Raw genomic sequence first — 13998 nt, forward strand, 5'->3', positions numbered from 1 at the left:
TACTGACGCATGAGAGGGAGGAAGTTTGGGCTTAGTGTTTGAATAGCTCAAAATTTGACTCTTTATATGGACAACTTCTGGGTGAGCTGTATTTTGGGTCCTCATCCTGTGCTGTACCCCAGAATGGCAGATTTCCAGCCTCTGCCCTAAGTGGAAGTAAATCTGAAAGATGCCCGACTTCCCTTCACAGCTTGTGAGGTGAGGAAGCCGTGAGAACAGCCTGTAAATACCCCAGGGGGGAAACGCCATGGGCTGGCCTCTCGTGGGTGGAACTGCACAAGCAAGTGGTGTTGCTATGCAAGGAAATGCAGTCAGAGATATTTGCCTGAATTCAAGTTTTAAACTCAGTGAGACTGCAGGCTCATCTTCCCTTGGGGGAGGAAGGCAATGGAAAAGAGCACCAGCTCCTGAGATGTAAGGAGAAACTTGGAGGATTTTGTTGGAGAGAGGAGGCCAGGCTGGAATATATGGGGAATGCTTGTGTTTGGGATGAGGGTTAGTACAACAGTGATGTTGGAACAAGATGAAGAAAAGCATATTTTTTAGGGGGAACTATAGAAGGTACAGCCTCATCTGATGCTTCCAGTTTCAGAAGTTGTGGTTCCGATTCCTGGTAACAGCGAGGACACAAATACTCCATCACTGAATTAATCCAACCCACGGATATTGAATATGGTTCTATAGAATGGAGGTGACTAAACAAACAAAATGTTTCTGGCTTACAGATAAAACTTGAAACACTGATGCACTACAATGAAAAATACAAAATTTACATAATAGTTTTAAAGTTCTAAGTTCTCCTGAGGCTGCTTCCTCCTGGGTGCAGTGTCTGTGGTTCAGGTAACTGGCCGGCGGTGTGTAGTGGGATCAGACCCTTGTCCCACTAGCTCACTGCTAAGACGGAACATAAGCATGAATAACTAATAATACACAATCTCTTTATTCTCTCTCTACAAACACTATAATTCTTAATTCATGGCTCTATTTTATTAAACTATTCACTAAATTATCTCCATTCCTTGAAGATGAGGAATGTATTTCATACATTTTCTCTCCAAAATACATGGGCCTTCATATTTGTTGACTTCAGTTATTAACACCTACATAACAAACCCAAGTCAAGCTTTAACATACAATAATTTCTAAAGAAAATTATACCACATACCATAATTTATGGTTCAACATACCATAACATACAGGATTCAGCTAGTGCAGTGCTTAGAAGGAATTTATAGCCATACGTGTCTACATTGAAAAAGAAGAAAGGTCTCAAACAAGAACCTAAATTTTCACTTTAAAACACTGGAAAAAGAGCAAACTATACTCAAAACAAGAAGGAAGGAAATAATAAAGATTAAAATGGAAATTAATGAAATAGAGAATAGAAAAACAATAGATAAAATCAACGAAATCAAAAGTTGTTTTTTTTAAAACATCAACAAAATTAACAAACTTTTAGCTAGACTGACCATGAAAAACAAACAAACAAAAAAACCCAAAAAAACTCAAGTTACTGAAATCAGGAATGAAAGAGGGGACATGACTACCAACCTTAGAGAAATAGAAAGAATTAGGCATTGTGGGAAGGTGGCGGAGTAGAAAGCTCCAGGAAACAGTCCCTCCACCAAAACAACTATTGAACTGGCAGGAACTGTCCGAATCAACTACTTTGCAAATCTTTTTCTTTCTGCTCCTCAGCCTGACAGTCAAGGTGTCTTGTCTTTGAAATCACTGCTTGTTTCTTCTGCTGTTGAAACTGTCTAGGGAATTTTTCATTTCAGTTATTTTGTTCTTAAACTCCAGTATTTCTCTGGAGAGATTCCCTTACAGTTCATTCATTGTTTTCCTCATATCCTTTAGTTTGTTCTCCATGTTTTCCTTTAACTCCTTTAGTATATTTAGATCTTTTTTTTAAAGTTTCTGTCTGGTAAGTCTCAGGACTGGTCCTCTTCATCGATAGTTTCTGGATTTTTATCTTGCTCCTTTGGATGGGCCATCATTTCCTGTTTCTTTGTCTTGTAATCTTTTGTTACAAATTGTATATTTTGATGTTTTAAAGTGTTAACTCTGGGATTATCTAACTAGTGATGTGACTGAGATTTTCTTGAATGCCAGGAATTAATAGAAACAGACAAATCAAGGCAAAAAGCACCTTTCACTGTCTTTGTAAATTGTCTCTGCTTTTGTCTCCTTCAGAGCTTTGCCCTCCTTAGCCAGTCCCCTGACAGCACAAAGACACCTGAGTTACCTGGCACATCCCTATCGCTGCAGATCTCTGCCACTTTGTATGAGACCAACACCTGTGGGCCATGTACACCCACACGAAGAAACGGAACTCTCTTTCTGGCTCCCACATTGTGACAGACTCTGTTTGGGAGTTTATGCAGCAGGTACCCCCCGTTTCTTCTTCAGTGGAGCCCCAGTTTTGTTCATGCAAGTTCACAGCTTGTCAGAGAAGATGACTAGGGGTAGTCCTGATTCATTTAAGTCAGTCCTGGTAATCCCATTCCTCTTGCCAACAACTGTTGCAGGGATGGCGATGGACCCAGGTCTGATCGGTGATGAGTGACGGAGCTCTGCTGGGGAGCTTCTGGGAATGCTCTCCTCACTCTTAAAAAGAGATGCCTTCTTCCTCCACTGCACATTGTTATGTCTGGCCATGAAATTGGAACTATAATAGGCTTCTCATGATCAGGACAACCAAGGTCAAGGCTGAGATGCTGAGGACAGCAGAGCAGAAAGATGGAAGGAATATGGGTGCTTGATGATATAATTTAGACACCAAATTAACAATCCTGGGGCTATGCCCCACATTTGGATTTATATTTATTAGACAGTATACCTTTCCCCATGCTTACTTCAGTTGAATGGGCTTTTCTGTTTTGCTAGCTTAAGACAACTGATGTCCTGACCCCTCTAGACTAGAAAAATTGTCTCTCTGGACATCCAGTATCTGACAGATCCCTTTGTCAGCTTGGATTTCAGGTCCTGCTTCCTTTGGAATCTCCTACCCTCTTCCCTTCAGCACACAATGCCACAGAGTGTTCAGCCTCTTTCTAGTCGGTCTCTCTCTGGGAAAAAATCCAATCTCATGGAAGAACTCAGACTGCCTTCTATGCCAATAGACCCAAATCCACCAAGTATAGGGCCCTTTTAACATCAAAAGGTCTTGTAATTTTTGCAAAAGGAAACACAGGAACTAATAAAATTGGTTACTACTGGAGAGTGGGTGGGAATGAGTTTATCTTTTTGTATAGCTTTTAGAATTATGTTAGTGTTTTACATATACAAAATATAGAATTAAATCAATGCCAACAGTATAAAAAACTAAAATTTAAATATAAAGGGAAATTAGGAAAACCCCCTGTAGCCCCCATGGTAAGAACTGATTCAGGCCAAGTGTCATCAGTGATGTTACAACTATCAAGTGAAAAGTTTTTGAGAAACAGGGTATTTACACAGTCTTAAAGTATTTCCCCTAGATTATTTATTAATGTTACAATGGAAAAAAGTGGAAAAACATGACAGACACCACCACGGCCAAGTATCAAAGTTAATGTCACCATAAAGGGACAAACTGAGGTCAAGGGCCTCCTGAGTTGATGCACAGAGAAGGACAGGGCACCGCGCCTGTGGTCCACCTGCCCCAAATGCCAGCCTGATTGAATCTGGAAGGAACAAGCAGAAATCCAAACCAACAAATACTCCTCAGAACAATTGGCCTATATTCTTCAATTTATGGATGTCCAGAAAGGCAAGGAAACACTAAGTAACTGTTCCATATTGAATGAGACTAAGGAAATCTGACAACTAAAGGCCACACATGATCCCGGATTGGAAAAGTAATTGTTATGAACAACAGACTTGAGAAAATTGGCAAATTTGAATAAGGATTGCTCATGAGAAAATAGTATTGTTTCAATGCTAAATTTCTGGAGGAAGCGTGGGTGGCTATAAAGGGGCAGCACAGGGATCCCTGTGGTGGTTGAAGTTCTGTATCCAGGTTGTACATGTGATAAAATTGCATAGAACTATACACACATGAAAGAGTGTGATAACTGGTGAAATCTGCATAAGCAGTGTCAATTTCCTGGTTTTGATATTGAACCGTGGTTATAAAGCATGTTGCCACTGGGGGACACTGGGTGGACAGTGCATGGGACCTCCTTGTACATTTTCTTGCAAATGCACATTTTTTTGAATCTTTGATTATTTCAAAATAAAAAGTAAAAAAAAAAAAAAAGATAAACCAATTTAAGCATACTCTTCCAAAGAATAAAAAAGGGGAAATACTTTTTTTAAAAAGCCTACCAAAAATTAGAAAAGAAAAACTATAGTTATGGTGTATTTTCTCAGCTGTCAAGGGAAGGTCAATTTCAGACAATTGGAAAAATTGATTAATCATTAGTTACAGTATGAATTAACTGATGTATATAAAAATGAAAACCTTTCCCATAGTGCAGTGCTTAGATAAATTTAGGAAGGAAAGCAACAGACTAGGGAAAATGTATGCTAAATATAATTGCTAAAACCCTATTTCTTCCTTTCTTCTATAGACACTCGTGGAGCACACACTCATGGAGCACCTACTCGTGCCAGGGATGAACAAAACAGACAAAAAGCCTCGCTTCCATTCCAGTGGGAGGAGACAGACAAACAAATGATGATAAGTGCATTGGAGGGAAAGAAGGCAGGGAAAGAGGGAGGATATGAAGGGTTTGGAAAGAGGGAGGGATTGCTACGTTAAATAGAATAGCTAGGAAAGGCCTAATGGCAAAGAGGACATTTTAGCAAAAACTGAGGAAGAGGTGCGGGGACGAGCCGCGCGGATGTGTGCGGACAGCGTGTTCTGGGAGTGGGGGCAAGTGCAGAAGCCCCGAAGCAAGAGCTCGCTGACTGGGGACAGCAAGGAGATGCCTGCAGAGGCGGCACCCTCAGTACAGGCAGAAGAGGAGATGAGGTCAATGCGGAAAGGGGGGAGGGATCAGACCGTGAGAACCACTTGTAGGACTTTGTCTTTTTTTTCTGAAGTGAGATGAGAAGCCATCGGAGCATTCTAAGCGGAGGAGCGACATGATTGCATTTACGTTTAAAAGGATTACTTTGGCTGATAAAAGCCTGGATGGGAACAGGTGCACAAGCAGGAAGACTGGTGGGAAGATTTTGCAGTGATCTGGGTGAGAGATGATGGTGTCTTGGCCAGGGTGTTGACGGTGGATGTGGTGAGAAGTTGCTGGATTCTGGATATATTTTGAAGATAGTGCCCAAAGGATTGGGAGGTAGGTTAAAGAAATGAGACCACGTGAAATCACTAAAAGAGTGAATATTGAAAAGAGAAGAGGCCTAAGGACTGAGCCCTGAGGCATTCCCATGTTCGGAAATTAGGGAGATAAGGACGAAGCAGCAAACAAGTCTGGGAAGAAGCTACCATGTGGATAAAAAGAGAAACAATCCCTCATAAGAAAAAACACAAATATATAATGTCAATATCTAATTTTTTTCTCAGTTACTGTTAAGAGATAATAATAGCTTAGTATGTGCCAGGCCCTGTGCCAAGGCCTTTGCATATATGATCTAATTTAATCCTCATTAAACCTCATTAGCAATTTAAAATACCAATTTAACAATTCTAAAGTACCATTACACTAACCAAAATAAATAAACATAAAACCCAGTTTAGGTGGGTGGGACTGTGGGAAAATTGATGTCTACAACCATGACTGGTCACACTTTAGTTGGAGAGGAATCTGGAAAACAGTAACAAGAGCTCTAAACTGAGTACTACTTTTCACTTTATATAAGGAAGAAAAGGAAACTGTTACATATGTTCATTGCAGCCCGATCAATAAGCAAAACAAAACAAAACAAAACCTGGAAAGAAGTAAGTCATTGCAAAATAAGCTGTGATACATTAACATTAAGGAATGGCCACTTTAACCATTAAAAATGACAAGTATGTGGACTATGTTGACACAGGTATTGTAATTTGTCTTGAATAAAGATTGTTTAATCTCAGCCAATTAGCTTAAGTTAAAAAGGAAAATATAACCTATATACAAAAAGGTAACAACTTTGAAATTGCAATTTAACAAGTAGCTATAGAGCAAATTTCAAACAATGCTAGGGGGATATTTTTTCCATCCTTTCACTTTCAGTCTCTTTGTGTTGCAGGGTCTAAGATGAGTCTTTTGTAAACAGCATATTGTTGGATCTTACTTTTTAATCCATTCTACCAGTTTGTATCTTTTAATTGGAGAGTTTAATCCATTCACATTCAAAGTTATTACTGTGAAGGGAGCTCTGGAACCAGCCATCTTATCCCTTGGTTTTTTAGTCGTCAGATCTATTTTTTCCCTCTCTCTCTCTTTTTTTTCCCTTCACTCACACTTACAAATAATCTTCAGTTCTATGCACTCTCCAGACCCCTCTCTCCTTTCTTTTTTTCTCAGCTGGTAGAGCTCCCTTTAGTATTTCTTGCAGAGCAGGTCTCTTGTTAACAAATTCTCTCAGCATTTGTTTGTCTGCGAAAATTTTAAATTCTCCCTCAATTTTTTAGGAGAGCTTTGCTGGATAAAGAAGTCTTGGTTGGCAATTTTTTCTCTTTCACAATCTTCAGTATATCATACTATTGCCTTCTCGCCTGCATGGTGGCCACTGAGTAGTCAGTACATAGTCTTATGTTGTTTCCCTTGTATGTGGTGAATTGCTTTTCTCTTGCTTCTTTCAGAACTTTCTCCTTCTCTTCAGCATTTGGCAATCTGATCAGAATATGTCTCAAAGTGGGTTTATTTGGATTTAGTCTATTTGGAGTTCATTGGGCTTCTCTGATTTGCATATTTATGTCATTTACAAGGGTTGGGAAGTTTTCCCAAACTGTGTCTTGAAACACTCTTTCTAGACTTTTACTCTTCTCTTCTCATTTTGGGACACCAATTATTCTTATATTTGTTTGCTTCTTGTTAGCCATCATTTCCCTGAGATCCATTTCAAATTTTTCGATTTTTTTTCACCATTTGTTTGTGTGTGTGTGTGTGTGTGTGTGTGTGTGTGTGTGTATGTTAGCATTCCATTGATTGTCCTCCAGTTTACTTAGCCTTTCTTCTGCCTCTTCAAATTTGCTGTTGTGTGTCTCAAGTATATTTTTATTTTCATCCACAGGGTCTTATTTCCATAGGGTCTGCTATTTTTTTAATTTACGCTTTCAAATCCTTTATACTCTTCTAGAGTCTTCTTGATGTCCTTTATGTCTTTAGCCATCTTGTTCAAATTGTTTTGGAGATTTGTGTGTACTTCTTTAATTAGTTGCTCCAAATTTTGTGTCTCTTCCAACTTTTTAATTTGTTCATTTGACTTATCCGTGTCTTCCAGATTCTTCAAGTGCTTTATGATTTTCTGTTGGCTTTGGGGATTTGCTTGATAAGGTTATTTTGGTAAATGTAGGATTATTTGACCATCTATATATAATTTGGCAAAGCTACAGCTTGCTGGAGTGCAGTTTCCATATTCTACCAGCAATTGGTACTCTTAAGCACCTTTTATTCTCAAGCTGATCTTCCTGAAACTTCTCTGGTGCACCAAGTGGAACCCAAACTGGGTGGGGAACAAATCAGTGCACCTGTTCTCTGTGTGCACTGGGGACTGTCTGCCCAAGGGGTGCAATGCGGGCCCTGTGCAGTTCGACAGGGAGTCCAGTCAAGGGCATCCTCCAGCACAAATGTGCCTGCTCCCTGCCTGCCATGCACCCTTGAGCTTCTGGGGTGTGGGAAGGGCTCCTGATGCCTCTGTACAGCACCCTCTCCTATCCCCACTTCTTGGTGGTGCACACCCCAGGCTTCTATGGAGGGAGAGTAAATGATGTCTCCTGGGTTCCCTCACAGGAGCTCCCTGCCATATAGCTATGGAGGATCACTTCCTCAGCTAATAGCCAAGGTGGGTCACAGGAGTGGAGAGCTGCTGGCCCTGGGAGGCAGTTCCAGTCAAACTCACCCTGTCCCTCAACTTATCGTCTCTCTGTATTTTTTTTCATGTCCCCACCATGTACTGTAGGGGTACCTCTATGGCCAGTTACACTCAGAAAACATGATTTGGGGCGTCCTCTGGCTCCTTTCTTTCGTGGAGGAAAATCTCGCTCTGCCTCACCCACTCCACCACCTTCCTGGAAGTCCCTGAGTGGGCTTACTTCACTTCAAATTTGGGTCGCCTCTGCTTTGCCAGTCCAGAAACTTGCAGAGTTTTCACTATATACAAAACCTAATTCCAGTTGGATTAAAGGCCAACTGCCTCTGAGAATGAATATTCCCAGGATTGTGGGCCATTTTGACTCCTTTTTGTGTTTCTTGAGGAGAGACTTAAAAATAAGGCAGGAGGCAGAAGATAGCATGTTGGCAGCTAGTGAAAAAGATGATTCCTCCTCTGTCTTCTCTAGGCAATCCTATCCTTCTTTCAGGCTCCCCAAAGTGGGATGTGTTCACAACCAGATGGAAGACATAAAAACAGTATGAGAAGAAGGATTCATACATTTTCCTCTTGGGGGTGGGGGCTCTACAGGAAAACACACATGTATTAGTTTCCTATGACTGCTGGAACATATTACCAAAAACTTAGTGGCTTAAAATAAAACACAAATTTATTCTCACAGTTCTAGAGGTCAGAAGTCTGAAATGAGTTTTCCAGGCTAAGATCAAGGTGTTGACAGAGTTGGTGCCTTCTGGAGGCTCTGGGAGAGAACTCGTTGCATTTTCCAGCTTCCAGAGGCTGTCCCCAGTCCTTGGCTAGAGGTCCCATACCACATGGCCTTTCTCCCGCTGTTGTCTTCATATCTTCTCTACCCACTCTGATCTCCTGCCTCCCTCTTATAAGGACCCTTGTGATTCCATTGGGCCCACCCTAATATTCCAGGTCAATTTTTCCATCCCAAAATAATTAACTTGGTCATATCTGCCAAGTCCCTTTTGCCATATAAGGTAACACTCACAGTTCTGGGATTAGGATGGAATGTCCGGGGGGCCATTATTCACCTATCAAAGCATACTAAAAGTGAAATTCTTTACCATAGTAGAAAAGCCTGCCTATCCCAAAAGCTCTTATAAGGTATTTCTAGCCTTCACAACTAAAACAAAGCAAGAACCCAACTGATACATTGGTCACATATATAAAATTTCCGGGCGAAAAATGGGTATGATCCTCAAAATCAGCCCATTGAAAACATAACAGCTTTAGAGCTAATTGCCACCGCTGGGAAGAGGAATGTGTGCACTTAGGCTCACACTCCAACAGGGACACAGAGGAATAGGGAGAATATAATTTATAATGAGCTTTGGAATATTATATAGAACAAAAAAAAGTTAATCATTAGGAAAGTGCAATGCACTCTGTTAGCTAACATAAATCTATTTGCCCCTATTGGAACTATCTCCTTTGCTTACACGTTTCTTTCCCACTGTCCCCCCAACCAGAAAGTCAAGGCCGTGAGAGCAGGGGGCTTGTGTGTCTTATGTGCCCAGATCTCATTGCATCTAAGGCCTGTTTATTTGTCCAGGAAGAACTCACCCATCTTGGCTCACGTCTTGGGGTGCTGACACCACCCGTCTATTTGGACTTGGTATCTGTTCCATTTCCTTTGGTTAAGTTTACATCTTCCAAAGCAGACCTAGCCTCCTCCCTGCTACTCCCAGTGCAGGAGGATGGAGTCACTGCCCCCCGCTGTCTTCTGCCTGAAATGAAACATCCTGGTTTCAGCCATGAAATGGTTATCTGCTCGGCGTCTCTAATCAGCTAACTCCTGCTCTGTTCTGCTCAGCACCACTCACTGACTCACACCAACAACCAGATTGCTGACAACACAACTGTCCAAAGCATAACATTTTTAAAAGAATGAAAGAAACCTAAAAAGTAAAAAAGGATATGCGTAAGCAATACCAGCTTATTCCTGTACCCAGCTAGCTTTCTTCCCGACAATCGTTTGTCTATGTGGGTAACTTAACTGCATGCTCCCCAACGTTATACTTCCCCTGGCTGGATCCTGGTGGCCTGCCTGGAACCTGGTGGCTAGATTCTGTGGCTTATCTGACACCAGGCGTCTTGCTCAGGAGGGGTGATCTACTCAGTGGTCCTTCTAGAGCAGGAGGGGTGAGCATGTGCCTGATCCTGGGTTCTGCCTCATCTTGTTCAACCCCATAATAAGTCTTCCTTTTTTTTTTTTTTTTTTTTTTTGCCTCTTCCTGTTCTTCCCAGGCCAGTCCAGTCCTGCCTGCTGGTCGTCCTGGTGTTCCCGCTGCAAGCTAGCTTGGCATAGTTTAGAGGCTGCTGGCTCTGCACCAGGGCCTGTTCATCTGCCCCTCCCAAGCTGACAAAATGGAGAATATAAACCCCAACTCCAAAATCTGGGGCTGCAGTCCCATTCGGGAATCACAATATGCTTGGCTTGAATCTTAGGTTACCACATGGCAGCTTTGTGATTTGGACAAGACACACTCCCCTCTTAGGGCCTCAGGTTCTCGTCTGGACCATGGGGGTGATATAGTAAAACCCCACCACCAGGTGATGAGTGGGGCAAAAGAAGTCAAGCTCATAAAATGTAGGGTCGCGTTATTGAGAAGTTAACAAAATGGCCCAGATGAGCTTGTGCCACTAGCCAGGTAGGCACCTGGGATTTGCAGGGGTCTGGCTACGTGAATCAAATCTTTTCCAGTCCCAGCTGTGGTTTGGCACCTGGGCATTAGTCTGGGATAAATATTGATAGGGACAATTATCAATTGGATCCTGTAGCTGGCTAAAGTTTCCAGAACAGCAGCCATAATTCCGGGAATCACCCAGTTATCTGGCACCCATTGTATCTGATGGATGCAGGGAAATTTGGCTGGGAGAATACCGAGGACACAGGGACCCACTCTCTGCCTCCTCACTTCCCTTGAGGGAATTGCACTCCTCCCCATCAGCCCACAGGAACGTCAGCTCAATCCATGAGAGAACAGAGGCTGGGGGAAGGGCACGTGCTTGGAACCAAATAATTATGCAATATCCAGATCTGCTTTACTGAGAATTACTTCAATGCCTAGCCTATGGGTATTGCTGTGAGGATTAGGGGTAATATATGAATGCATCATATTTCTCAGCATGTAGTATTTGCTCATTATCATTAGATAGATAAATGCTGCATCCACTTAATAAACAAATGTTTATTAATTATCTACTATGTTCCAGGCACTAATCTGGGTCCTATGACTACAGCAGTAATAAGATATATGGCATTCTTGCCCTTATGAAACTTATAGCAGAAATGACAGTTTGGGCCAATGCCCTGGAAGCTGTCAAGGTTAAGACCTAATATATTTTTTTAAATACCACCTTAAATACTTAAAAAACATTTAAGGTATTTATATTTTGGAACAGAGTATTCAATTCTCTTGTCTAAAGCAGTGGTTCACAATGGGGGTCGATTTTGCCCTACAGGGGTATTTGGCAATGTCTGGGGACATCTTTTGTGGTCGTAACCGGGATGGGGGTGCTCCTGGCTCTAGTGGTAGGGTTCAGGGGTGCTGCTCAACATCCTACCTTGCACAGGAAAGCCCACCACCACACAGATTTACCTGGCTCAGAATTTCAAATTGCCAAATGCTGAGGAACCATGGCCTAGAGAGTAGCTGCTTAGTACATAGTTGTTTTATTTTGGCTGCAAAGAGAGAGAAACACATTTTTAATTCTCAAAAGCATTAGAAAAACTGGCCCTCATGATCTATGTTCTGTACTGCTAGCCCATGTTAGAGGAGACAGGGTGGAGAGGGGTCTTCTACCTTCTAGATTCAGAAAAACATTTCTTTCCCCAGCAAAGAGAACTGACACCAAGTCTGTGTATCAGAGAATTCAGCAGTCTATTCGTTTGGTGAGTGTTGTATTTGATTCTCTTATGGAAACTCTTTGTTCCAACAGAAAGCTCCTTGAAAAGACCTTGCCTTTTCTACCTTTTGAAAACCCTGTGAAGTTATGCGAATGAGCCAAATCAACTTAAGGCCACTGAATCCAGATTTTCATTTCATTTGATTTTCTTTCTTTTGAAAGTGTTTTAAAAGCTTGATTGTGTATAATTAATCCAATTTGGTCTTTAGGGCAGTCCAAACTTCCAGAGGGCCTGGTTGTTGATCTGCTCATTTTCTCACATACTTACAGAAAAGCAATCAGAATATGGACAAAGCAGAGGATGAAGAAGAGAGAGACAAAATGAAAAGAAAATGAAGAGGGAGAGGCAGGGGGAGAGGTGGAGGAAGAACAAAGACACCAAAGGAGAAGGTGGCCAACAGCACAGAGAGTGGAAACAGCCAGTCCTCAGCTTCTTGATTTCAAAAGTCCTAGTTTGCCCACTACACCCAGCCAGTAGTTGCCTTTTTATGTCTGACTCTCTTCTTTGCCTTCTACAGGCTTCCAGGCTCCTTCCCTGTCTCCTGGCTTCTGGGTAGAGCTGGAAGCTCCCGTGTCCCAACTGGGTTCTGGTTTAGGATGCTGTTTTGAAGCAGCATCCAGCTCTGAAGAGAAGCTGGTACATGTATGTGAAATTCGAGACATTTTGGCATGCTCGGTCACCTTATCACAGTGGACTGTCAGTAAACAGTTACTGCTGTTGTTGACAAAGCTTGAATACCTAGTAGTTAGTACCAGACACAGGATGTATGATTTGTCCCCACTCATATTGGTTGGATGATGACTCAAACTGTGATATGAACCCTTTGAACTCTGTATTTCACGCCCTATTAGCTGAATGAGCTATATACTTTTTCTTAGAAATGAAATTTGATTTTTAAAATGTACAACCATGTGGTCTAAAGTGTGTAAAATAATGCAATATTTTACTTGGAACTTGTTGCAGATGCTAAATGTGCTATTACAGACTCTGATATAGACTAATTTATCTGAGCCCCCCTACAGATGCTGTCTGTATTATAAAGTCATCCGGAATGGAAAGTGTCAAGTTAATCAACAGCACTTGTAATACTTGTGGTTAAATTAATTTTATTTGTGCTCTATCAAGCATCACTTATTTTTAAAAATTTTATTTACTGAAGTCAAGTGTTCTATGACATTTCCCTAAAATAAACACAACTTTAATAAAGCTTCCTGAGACAACATTTCATTGCTTACACTTGGCATATTGGCCTTTAATAATGAAACTCTTTTTTTACCCCAAACGTTAGTGGCTTGAGCACGTCCTGACCAAAATCCCTTTCCTTCTCTTTAATTTTGTAAATGCTGGTATTGAATTCAACTCTTAGGGGTTCAGTGAGTTTCTTCTGGTTCCTCATAGCATGATCTGTAAACCACCTGTTCTAGTTTGCTAATGCTGCGGAATGCAAAACACCAGAGATGGATTGGCTTTTTAAAAAAGGGGGTTTGTTTGGCTACACAGTTACAGTCTTAAGGCCATAAAGTGTCCAAGGTAACACATCAGTAATCGGGTAACTTCACTGGAGGATGGCCAATGGTGTCCGGAAAACTGTTAGCTGGGAAGGCACGTGGCTGGCATCTGCTCCAAAGTTCTGGTTTCAAGATGACTTTCTCCCAGGACGTTCCTCTCTAGCAAGCTTGCTCCTCTTCAAAATGTCACTCACAGCTGCACTGAGTTCCTTCTCTTTGAGTCAGCTCATTTATATGGCTCCACTGATCCAGTCCCACCCTGAATGGGTGGGGCCATGCCTCCATGGGAATATCTCATCAGAGTCATCACCCACAGCTGGGTGGGGCACACTCCAAGTAAATCTATCAGCACCGAAATGTCTGCCCCACAAGACTACATCAAAGATCATGGCTTTTGGGGGATACAATACATTCAAACTGGCACACCACCCATGTGCCTTGCACGTAGTAGGTACTCGGTGTTTTTTAGATGGAACAAGAAAGGCTTTGCAAAATGGTTATCCATAGATCAGGTGAATGCCTGTCGAGCTGAGTTGTTCACTGATGATCCTTCTTTCTCTTCTGTCCCTCATCTGGGCATTTCCAGGACTGAGG

General features: G+C 41.7%; 1 long non-coding RNA gene across 1 annotated transcript; it reads left to right on the forward strand.

The window, feature by feature from the left end:
* The first annotated feature begins 7381 nt into the window (after positions 1 to 7381).
* LOC119516294 lies at positions 7382 to 13102 on the forward strand. The gene is made up of 2 exons (XR_005213271.1): positions 7382 to 11881; positions 12166 to 13102. It is a non-coding gene; the product is annotated as an uncharacterized LOC119516294 (long non-coding RNA).
* The last annotated feature ends 896 nt before the right edge of the window (positions 13103 to 13998 follow it).

Source organism: Choloepus didactylus, chromosome 20 (assembly GCF_015220235.1).
Source record: "Choloepus didactylus isolate mChoDid1 chromosome 20, mChoDid1.pri, whole genome shotgun sequence".
Classification (NCBI taxonomy): Eukaryota; Metazoa; Chordata; class Mammalia; order Pilosa; family Megalonychidae; genus Choloepus; species Choloepus didactylus.